The following is an 11,840-nucleotide window of genomic DNA, read 5'->3' on the forward strand; positions in this document are numbered from 1 at the left end:
AAAAAAACCTGATTGGCACATCTCTAGTAAACAACAATGGAGTGGTGTCAGATTTTAGCACATGAAGCATTTCTCTTTTGTCTTTGTTGAAAGACCTGAAGCCATTTCTCCTCCTATCACTACACTGTCACATTAGTTTTGATTGTATTTACCCAGGATTCCCTGCAATATAGTTGTTTTCCTGCTTTTGGAGAGGTCTCTGGTCCACTTGGCTTTCACACTGCATTCGATCCAGAGTTCACTTCAACTGAACCAAGACCTAGGTTTGTATGTGGACCAGAGTTCACTTTTTTGATACTCATCAGAGTCCAACTAAGCATTTTCAACTCCCCAAAGACACTGGACTTTGTAGACAGGTGAACTGGAGTTTTAATTCAAGCAGCTCAAACAGAGCTGGTGTGAATGCATCCTAAATTTTCAGTATGGTGACTTTATGGCAGCTGTGATATGATCTGTGTCAGCTGCAACTTTTTTATAGACACCCATTTTATGTCTAAGCTATTAAAAATAAAAATAAAGTTTTTTATATATCCTGTTTTGATTGAAAACCATTTATTTTGCAGATCAGAGGACAGATTTAATAATAGAGCTGGAAGTGTGCATGACAACACCAACTTTTGTTTATGGAGCAAAGTAGAGTGATACTCTCTAATTATGCAATTAATTGCCTTAACATTTTAAGCACATCTAAATCTTTAGAATTAATTAATTGTAATTAATACATCCCGCCCCAAGTCAAAAATTAATAATATTAAATGAAAAAGTCTTTGTTGGTATAACAGCATTGAAACCCTTCTTATAGGCTCCAACCAAATTTGTGAGGTTTCCATTTATCATTGAGCTGGTTGAGGTCAGGACTCTGTCATGATGGGTTTGAGACTCTTGACCCACATGCAGAAACACTCAGAGAATGGGTTTAGTCAAAAGGTTTATTTACAGCTCTGACAAAAGAAAAAAGATAGTTGGAGTTTATTCTTTCTTCGGTCCAGGATCCGGGAATTATTGTAGTGGCTGGAGAGCGAGTGGGGAGAGGCAAGCGGAGCCAGGTAGGCAAGGCAATTTCCAGGTTGTGGGCTGCTCAGGTGGTTCACAGGGCTGGAGGGCGGACAGGGTGGTCTAACTCACAAGACCGAGAGGAAACGGTGCAGCAGCGGCACGAGAGGATTCTTCCAAGACTCCGGTAACTCGAACGGTTCCGATGCAACAACCTAGAGAGGATCCACAAAAACAGATTAGACTATGAAGAAGCAACGTAGCAAAATCTCAAGCTGTTTAGCAACACTATGAGGGCTCTGTTTACCACTGCTGGCAAACACTCTGGCGAGGAGGAACTGGCCGCCTGCTGCTCATATACTCCTCACGGTGATGATCATTTCTTGCAGGTGTGTCAACCAAGACCTGTTGGTCCACCCTCTGGGAAAAAACAGCCACAAGGTGCCCTCTGGTGGATAGACCTGGAAAAACACTAACCCAGCCTGGTCCCCAACAGACTCTCTGGGTCATTCCAGGCCAGAACACTAATATTATTATTACTTCCAGTCACCAGAAACATGTTAGTAAAATTAGAGAAATACTTTAAATCTGCCAGAGGTATGAATGATGTCTGACTTTAACTGGAACTATTTAACGGTTTGCATGTCTACAAAATTACATCCAGATCAGGCCCGTCTTTCTCGGTGCTCAGCTCTTCTGTCCTTTTTACTTTTTTTGGATGTTCTGGTGTATTATGGGATCAAGTTAATTTAGATTCAGGTTAATGTTTTGTTCCATCAAGGATAAGAACGTTAAATTCCTCAGCTTTTCTCCCTGCGAATGACTATTTTGCAAACCATAAGAAATGTGTCCCTTGTGTTCATCATCCATTCAACCTGCTTTCTGTTGACGTCAATGAGAAGAACCGGCAGGAGCAAGCGCTCTAACCAGCATCTGGAGACGTCAGTCATGATTCATATCGTTGGAGAAACATTTATATCTACTTTGTTTCTGAATACCTGCTGATTTCTACTTGAAAAACGTGCTAATATGCTATTGAATGCTCTCTAAGTACGGCCACACTTGTCAAAGAGCAAAAATCCGAAAAAGAAAATCTAAACGGCTCGCATGACTATTAAATAACAAAGCATTTTGATTCCCTTGTTGACAGACTCCAGGAATTCATCTCTCAAGCACATCTTCTCAGAGAACAATATGTTTAAATATATTGTCTTGCTTAGGAATCCTTTTAAAAAGGCCTCCAACCAATTCCTCAACAGCGGTGTGTAGCAATGGCAACAAGTCAATATTTCGTGATTACAAAGAACTGATGTAGTTCCTGATGGGTGTTGGTTAAAGGTAGAAAGAAAAAGGATGACAAAAGAAAAAAAAGGTAAGTTAAAAAAGAGAAATGCTGCTAATCTGCAAAAATCTAGAAGTCAATAAATTATCAGCAATGTTTTATGGTGTTGCAAAACCAATTTCTGATGTGTTACCTTGGCCTGATGGGACCATCCATTTCTGAACTCTCCGCCTGCCTGTCAGACGGGAGCTTTACGTTGTAACCGGTCTTCTTTCACACCGTGTCATTTTACATGCTTTAATTAGCCATCTAGCACAACTCGTAAATTTGTACTGTAAAACACTTGGATGTGTGTTAAACACCAACATTCATCACTTTGTCATAACATTATGACAAATGACAGATTTGATAACTAACACTGCTCGTCTTGTTAGAATGCAGTTTTCATTGAAAAATGAGCATTTTAACCCTTTTCAGCTGCTTTTACCATCTTAATTTAGAATTTAATATGTTAGCATTTGTAACATAAGAATCGGTTTTCATGTGTATTCCAAATAGCAGGGTTGTCAAACTTTGTGCTTTAAATATTCTTTCAATTTAAGGTCAGAATGAGCAGATTTCTGTTTAAAATTTAAATAAAAGGCACTTTATGTCTAAAATTGCTTGCTTGTTAGGTAAAAACCTGCACCTTGTTCTGCACTTCACTTCTCACAGAGAACACATCAACTATTTAGAAACAGTCGATGTTTAAAATGTAAAATGTGGACTAAGTTTACATTTTAAACTTTTTGACCTAATTTTACCCAGTCATTAACGTTTGTCTGTAACAAACGCGATGCGTCAGCTTGATGAAGCTTACCAGAATTTGTGTGCGCTGCACAGCAGGACCACGACATCTTTGCCAGGAATAAAACGTCTTAAACATTCCTCTTGCTCTGATGCTGCTCAACATTTGGAAGCGTGGTCAACACGGACTGAATGCCTTTGCTCACTTCTTCTGTTGCTATTGACAAAAGCTACAACTTCAATTCCAAAGCTGCGCAGAAAGTCAATAGCAATCAATCAATGAGAATCTAGCAGATTTGCATAGGAAGGAAATAACCAGGCTACCTAAGCTTCTCAAAGGTTTGACCTCAAAAAGTAGAATACAGTCAATTAAGACTAAACTATGTGTACTACATAGTAGCAGCTGCCCAAACAATAAATACATATACAATACGTGTAAACAGCCAAAATCGTACACTACATACATAACCATTAAAAAAAACAAACAAAAAAAACAGAACAGGCACGCAGTTTTTTTTTTTATATATTTTGGATTTTTCAGTGAGGTTCTGTGAAATTATCCATCCGTCCCTGAGCTGTCAAAATACATTTGTTTTCAAAAAAGCATTTAAAAATAAGGTGTCTCTGTAAAACTGCACAGTTGTATTTAGGGCTATAGCAATACACTGATCTCACGATACAATACGATACATGATATTCTGCTCACGATATATATATCACGATATTCAGCAAGCAATACAGTTCAATACGTTTTTTTAGATTTTAGAGGGTTAGGGTGACATTGTGTGACTGTTCCATAGACTTGGATTGAAATAATTGAACTGAAAACTGATTAAAAGTACCAACTATACAATAACTGGCTCTGGTTGGACAGAGACTTAGAGTCTGCACCTGGACAAAATTAATCAAAGATGCGGTAACAAAATTAGTTTCCTTTAATTGAACCAGTGCAAACTGTAGCTTCCAAGCCTTGGTAAAGTAAATAAAGTGCAGCAAGTACCCTCAAAATTTCAACAGTGATCTGGGAGCTGAGTGGGGAGATTATCAGCCTCTGTAGACTCAATATGCAAATTATGTAGATAGTGGTCAGCTGAGAATAGTTGACAGGGTCGTAGATTGAGCTTGTCTATATTTATGTTTGCATTACATTTTACACAAAAAATATGTCCAGTATGGAGATTAAGAAGAAAAATATTGACATTTACATTTTGACCATATCACCCAGCCCTAAAACAGCAGAGTGACACTTGGTACACGATGGATGGAATAAGACTTAATGTATCGATACTCACAGATGAAAAATCTAAACTTTCTGAGGAAAAAAAAAAAAAAAATGTATTGACAAAGACCAGAACCATTCAGTTATTTTTGTAATAAAATAGTAATGTGCTTCATATGAAGGTTACACTGTTTAAGAAATAAAACTATTCAGATTAAGTACTCATAAAAACTATATATAATTTAAGTTGAAATCTGAATAGTTATCAACTTACGAATAAGGAGGCTTTTTTTCGGGGGGGGGGGTTTATTTGCTAGGCGAGTCAACATTTTGTCTCCCTGTAATTTCTGGAGACTGCAGATCTGCTTCAACAAAAGTTGGTAGAGAACCATGTGCAGAGGCTGTGGTCCTTAACGCGATTATCCTGGGTTCAATTCCCGGTTTTGAGTCATTTGCTACATGTCCTCCTCTCTCTCCACTCCATTTCCTGTCAATTCCCTGTTAAATAGAGGCAACTAGTGCAAAAAATCTATAAAAAGAAAAAAAAACTAACTTTCACAAACCTGAACATTTCAACTAAAACATGTGTAGCCTTACCCTTTCTTCTAAAGGACTGTTTTACTCTACAGAAAAACCTTTGGTCAGCATTTCTCCCTGTGCTGTTTACTCAGAAGCTAACAGACAGGCTAACGTTAGCTTGTTTCCTGTCTGTGTTGACATGTTATGGTAAATAATTCAGCTCACAGCGTGTTCTCTTTGCGGTTCAGAGAAAATTACAGAGTTGTCCTGCTACATGAAACAAGCACTTTGCTTTACATGTATACATGTGGATACATGTGAATAACGCTTCTCATTAGCTATAGCTAATGAGAAGCGTTATTCTGCTGTGTTCAGGTGACTCCCACTTGTCTGGTGAAGAGGAGCAGTTAAATAGTTCTAGTCACACAGAAAAGCAAACATCATAAGGCGTTATCGCTCATTTCTACTCTGTCACTGTGGCAGATATACTGTTAAAATACTAACAGACATCTCCTTAACATCTTAAGGAAATACAGTATCAGAGAGGGGAGAACAGGGGTGCGACCAAAATATGCCGTCGATACCTCTATCAGAAAATACAAGTCCTTACCTTAACTTTGTCCCACTATGACATTGTGACAGGTCAAATAGTTGAAACAGAAATGTTACTGTACTCTTCGTGGCCTTCCTGTTATCTGTTGAAAATTTTGCTCTCACAGATGGAATTCACCAAAGACAAGTCTGGACTTGAAAAATGTAGTTTTCTTTTAAGTAGCTTCTCACTGTGCCTCTGCGGCATCTCATTGATGCTCAAACAGTAAACTTTGAGTCTTTTCATAAACTGAAGATTATTTAAAGCATAGCCTGATAATGCCTGGGATGGTGCATTCACAGATCAGAAAAAGATATGATTTTTGATAAATCCATCACTTAATGACTCTAGGTTCTATTTTTTTTTTTTTTTTTTTTTTTTTTTTGCTTACACTTCTGATGTGTTATACCTGTGCAACATTTTGGTCAACTTTTGTTTTAAATACATGATAAAATTGAACTTTGGCTTGACTTGTGCAGAGCCCAACCCTCTGCAAAGCAGAAAGTCAATGTTGACTTGAAATCCAGAAAGACTAATTTTTTGTTTTTAAGAAGTTTAGTTAGAACAAGTTATGACAGTAGGCAAACACATACTGCCTCATTAAAAACGAAGGATGAATTCTATAATTTTAAATGCTCATTATTTTGTGAATTTTTCCTTCAAGTTTTTTCTAGGAGTTTGTCAGATTCACTGTCACTGTGAGTCTTTTTGTTTACAGCAGACCAATTATATATTTCTTTTGTTGTCTTTGAGGTTTCAAAGTCCTTTTCAGTATTGCTGCCTCAGTCACCCACTCACAGAGACTTGAACAGTGTCTGAATGCAGCTATTAAAGCTTTAATGGCTGAAAGGGTTTTCTGATGGATATTATCGTATTGAAATTATCATTTAATTAAATTATTGTTTTTACTATTTTTACTTACTGCTGACAGTGTCCTAAATTTCCATATATGTCAGCATGTTGAAAAAAAGTGAAAACATGAGAAAAAATGTATTTTGTGAAACATTAAGTTCTGTCACGTTGTTGGAATATGTGTCACTTTTGTGATAAAGACAGCAATTACAGTCTCAATCTAGCCTAGTAGGAACCAGCCACGCTTTGCTTCGTACAGAGGGTCAGGAGCCCCAGTTATTGAAAAGTGATTGCTTCCTGCACTCTCTGGAAGTTTTTAACGATTGGTTCTGATTTTACCCATTTACTTAACGTTTGGACGTAATGTATGTAATACGCCAGAATTTGCGTAGGATGTAAGCAACCATCCGTGTCGATCCAAACAGCATATTTGACAGCAATAAAATATCTTATACATTCCTCTTGTGCTAACTTTAATTGCTCAATATTTGGAGGCGTGGCCAACATGGCCTGAACGGCTTCGTTCACTTCCTCCGCTGACAAAAATTCTATAACAGCCCAGAAAATTGACGCCATTGTTCATGGCTCCACCTGTTTGCTGATTGGCCTACTTGAAATATTACTGGAGGAATTGAACTCAGCGGTAGAAATCTGAGATGAAGCAGTGAAGGGAGATGAGAATCAAGCGTAATTGCGTAGAAAGGCAATGGCCAAGCTAGTCTCAGTCAGGGCTTATATCATTTTTGCCCTTTTTTTCTGAATAATTTTGGAAACCACTGGATTGTTAATTATCAGAACATTTGTCACACTAATTGAATTTTTACTCTTTACTATTGCCGTCCCTCTTTTCTGTCGCGCTGTTTGCATCTCTAACCCTCAAACAAATTTTCTGTCTTGTTCATGTTCTACCTCATTCATTTTCAAACCAGGTGAGTTTTAGTTTATATGTTCAAAAGTTGTTTCTCTCGTCCGTCTTGTTGAGTCCGTCGGAAGCTGCCGTCCCTTTTACTTCTGCAGACACCTTGTATTTATTCATAAGAGTCTAATGTAACAAGTTAGCGCCCTGATTAAATGAGTCTAGAGTGTGGGAGGTGAGCTAATGTTTAGTGTTGTCTGGCTGATTAGAGCTTAGCAAACAAGTGATTGCTATGCAGCTCTGCTTCTTACTGCCAGCTCATGCACAAGGCTGCTCTCTGTTCCCTCTGTGCATCCTTCCATCTCAAGATCTCTCCATTTAACTGCCCCTCTTTGCCCCTCTGCCTCAATAATCCTCTGTCACTGATTTGCACTGTCTAGTAAGCACGCTTTATATCCATCCCTCAATCCTAGCTTGAGTTTGGACAAACTCTTCTGTTTTCAGTGTAGGGAGAAAAAAAAGGCATTGCATTGAACAAAGAGAAGAAACAAACCGTTTTAACAAATGGATCGATGCGTCTCTCCGATGTCTGGGTTAATATCTGTGGTTTTTATATTTTTCTTTGTCTTGAAATCAAACTCTAACCATCTGCCACCCTCAGTCCCCTTCATACGGCTTCAGCTCCCTCGACTTTCCCAGCTCAGTTACCGTGCCAACAGCCTAAATTCAATTACTGCAGACTGTGAGAAAATCCCAGGCCACTGATTGGTCACTGCAGGCATCTATTAAGTGAACGCAACAGGGCACACAGATGGTTTGGGACAAGAAGATCGAACAAAAGTAAATATCTGAAAAGTAGCGAGTGGCAAAATGGTAAACCATGACAAAAAGAGGAAGTAAAAGAAGCATAAGTGAGATGCAGGTTAAATGGATAAAGTGAAACATATACCCTTCTCTCGTTATCCCCCTCAAGCCCATCGTAGCCTTCAGGCTCAAGTTAAAACAAACATGTCTGCCCTAAAAAGCCCCGTCCATAATCCCCACATAATCACTCAGGCTGCCTCGGCACACACTACCAAAACATAAGAAAACGAGACTTTTAGACGTGTGTGTGTTTGTACTTTAGTTTCAGATGAACTTCAAAGAACAAGAGGTTCAAGTTATGTATCATCCTCAGCTGTCGGTGGGAATGTGTTAGTGTTTCTTAGTGTTTCTCTGCTGTGTTTATAGAGAAATCGAAAGGGAACAGATTGGAAAACAGTTAAACTATGGAAGAAATTAGAACTATCTTTACTTTGGAGGAAAACCAGGGAGTTAGGTCCGAGATCATGCAGGCTTAGTTTTAAAACTCAGAGCCTGTCAGTAATTTCCCTGCTAGATTCAGTTACACTGAATCAGAGGATCTTAGTTTCAGGGGAATCATAGTTCAGTCAAAATGATGGAAAGTAGGCACAGGTCCACTGAACGACCCCCTTTTTTTTTACAAACCCAGGTAATTCTCCACTGCATTTAGCAGAGTAAAAACTTCTTAGCTCCAGAAAACGGTCCGAATAGAGAGGTGGTAGTTTTTCATTTACTTTAAACTTTGGATATAGTTGTATTGTTTTTGAGGTGTGAGAATGTGAAGCATGTCAAACTGAGTGAATTTTTTCAACATTATGATGTGGTCATATTGGTGTGCGATGGTTTATAGCTCATTTCTGCTAAGTCTGACGGTTATCAATTTTAAATAATTGTCTGGGCTGAAAGAGGAAAAGTAAATTATTCACTTAGAGTGAAGGGGTTTTAAATGGTTTGTGGGAGGGATAAAAACCCTCCCACAAACTCCAGATTTGAGGAGCGGTTCTTTCAAATATGCTCAAAATGCTTTTGATGAATTGGTACTAATGGAAAATCTTGCAAAGAGATATGTTTTGTAGATCAGATAACATATTTAACATTGCCTTCCATCATTTTTTAAAGATTCTCAATGGCCTCCATGATGCAGGACGTCAGGGTAGTTATGCTCCCTGACAACGGATGAATATGCTTTCTGTGGTACTGGAAGAAGGCAGGATATCTTTCACAACACCAGAACCTTCAAAATAACAATATTTGATTTTTTTTTCTTTTTTTCTTTTTTTACCGTCCTAACAGGGATAATTACAATTTAAACTGTCTGATTTGGGTCAAACATTTAAGGTAAAAGACAAGATTGAACTGTGAACAGCTGCTTTGAGGACTGCAGCCTCTGTACATGGCACCCCCCTCTGCCACTGAGCCACGCAGCGCCCCCTACTGCTGACTCTCTCTGGGATCACTTTAACACTCGCGTAATTCTACACAACAGATTCGACCAAAGTCCCAAACTAACTTTGTGCTCTTCTGATATACTCAACCTATTGCTTTTTGTTTCTATTGGCTAAATCTCAGAGAGAAAAACACTTGTGAACAGACTGAACACATTAAACCACTACCATGGAAACGAGGTGGAAATGAATCACTTTGCAGAAATGATGTTATGTATCGACTTTTACTGGTAAAACATGTAAACACACACACACACATACACACACACCTACCATCAGTCAGGCTCAACCATGGGAACATTTACCTGCAGGGCTAAACTGTGTTGTTGCTCCAACACACACATACAAACCTAGATGTCTACTACACTACATTGCTTTTGCCTCCACCTAAGTTTAATACCAAACAGTGAGGTCATTTGTCACCTCACCTTGAGGATGAGAGGATATTTTGCTAAGTTGTCAGCACACAGACTCTTACTTAGCTCACTCCAACAATTTTCATTGTGTTTACATTGATCTTTAGTTTGTGTGTCTGTTATTTTCAATAGGTCCTCGTGTCCATCTGTTTGTATGCGTGTGTGTCTGCAGTCTGCGGGTGGATTCACTAACAGTGAATATTTCCTTACTGTTTGAGGCTCGTGGGTCAGCATATACAACAGCAGGCTTGTGTTTCGGCTCCGGACCTCGTTCAACTTCCGACTGCGACTCCGGCTGCCATAGAAAACTTCCACCTACTGAGCAAAGCGTATACCTCGAATGCTCCTCATTAAAAGGCTAAATGCCAAGTTAAAAAGTGTCCAAGTTGATGATATTTCACCTTTTTATGTTACTGTACGTCAATTATGCCAATTGAAATACTTACCTTGATTTAATATTCAATTAAAATCTGAAATTACAGGGGTCGCCTGTAATCAAATCAATCAAAGCATTCTAATCAGGTCTTTTCTTATCAAATCTTTTTTTCACTTCATGCAGCATTTTTGATTGTTTAGTTCTATAAAGTTGTCACCAGCAGTCAGCCATGTTTCCATCCAACTTCCATGAATTTTGAGCAAATTTTTAAAATGACGCAAAAAAAAAAAACAAAAAAAAAACAGGCAAATTAGACATGCTTCACTCCACTGCACACTAAAAAGAAAATATTGAACCAACTTAATTGAATTGCTTCTATAGGTAACAAGCAGTTCAATTAAGTTTATCCAACTTAATTTATTAAGTTTAACCAATTCAATATATTATAATCATCCAACTCAATTTAATTTATTTTTAACAGATTTATTAAGTATGTTTAAGATAACAGATTTAAGTCAGTCTTACTCAAATAATTTAGTTTACTTCAAAAATGGTAAATTAACTGATATAGCACTTTTCCAGTCATTTTGACCACTGAAAGCACTTTACACTAGAGTCACAGACAACTTGGGGATAACTGCCCAGGGACACATTGACATGTGGCAGGAGGAAGCTGGAATTGAACCTACAACCTTCCGATCACAAGACGACGACTCGACCCACAGAACCACAGTCGCTTACCAGGGAATCTGACCCTGCTAAGCTTGAGCCATGGTGTCAGACGAGGGATACAAATATGGTATTGAACTTAATTATTTCAAGTAAAGTCAAAGTAAAAAGGTCATTTAAGGAAAAGATTTGTGTATTTAGATGACACTGTAAAAAGAGTATTAAAATTTAGTTTGGAACTACTTAAAAGTTTGAGTTGACTTTCTGTAGAATTAAGTCAAAGATATTTTAAATGTTTATTAGAAGAAAATAAATGATTTGAGTAAGAATGACTTAAATTTATCATGTTAGACCCTCTTATGAATTAAGTTATAAAAACTTAGCAAATTGAGTTGGAAGGACTTAATGAATCGAGTTTGATGATCATAATAAATTGAGTTGGTCAAACATATGAAACTGGCATTGAACTCAATTGTTTTAAGTAAAGTCAAAGTGAAAAGTTCCTTTAGGTTAAAGATTTGTAAGTTTTGAGTTAAATGAACACAAAAAAGTAAGTTGTCATAGCAAAAGCAAAAGAATTAAGGGAAATTAATGTAAATAAGTCCATAAGATTAACTGCAGCCCAGATACACTTTTTAGAGTGTATCAACTAGGCCACACAAAGCGTCATTTTGTCCGATGCTGACACACAATAAAGAGGAAGTAGAGGTCGGACCACACACCTCCTTAGAAGAAAAATATTTTAAAAAACCATGATATAAAAGTTTTTAAATCATTCAGCAAGTATACTGCAGCAGGGTAGCCAGTAAAGCCAGTAAACTTGAATATGCATTGTACCTTCCTTTTTGATGTTTTCATGTGCTTTTATCACTCTGGATGGCATTTGATCATTTCCAAATCCAAAATACTTGATCAAACTACTTGATCAAATCTTCAAAGGTAATACTACACAGAGCAGAGATTCTCTAAACATCATTTGAGATTCATGAGCC

General features: G+C 37.7%; 1 long non-coding RNA gene across 1 annotated transcript; it reads right to left on the reverse strand.

Annotated features, from left to right (window-relative positions):
* Window positions 1-915: 915 nt before the first annotated feature.
* On the reverse strand, window positions 916-1,487 carry LOC106942424 (uncharacterized). The gene is made up of 2 exons (XR_001423628.1): window positions 1,301-1,487; window positions 916-1,208 (listed from the first exon to the last, which is right to left on the reverse strand). It is a non-coding gene; the product is annotated as an uncharacterized LOC106942424 (long non-coding RNA).
* Between the last annotated feature and the right edge of the window lie 10,353 nt (window positions 1,488-11,840).

Source organism: Poecilia latipinna, unplaced genomic scaffold, assembly GCF_001443285.1.
Source record: "Poecilia latipinna isolate Pla-1442-1.1 unplaced genomic scaffold, P_latipinna-1.0 Scaffold4265, whole genome shotgun sequence".
In the NCBI taxonomy this organism is placed as follows: domain Eukaryota; kingdom Metazoa; phylum Chordata; class Actinopteri; order Cyprinodontiformes; family Poeciliidae; genus Poecilia; species Poecilia latipinna.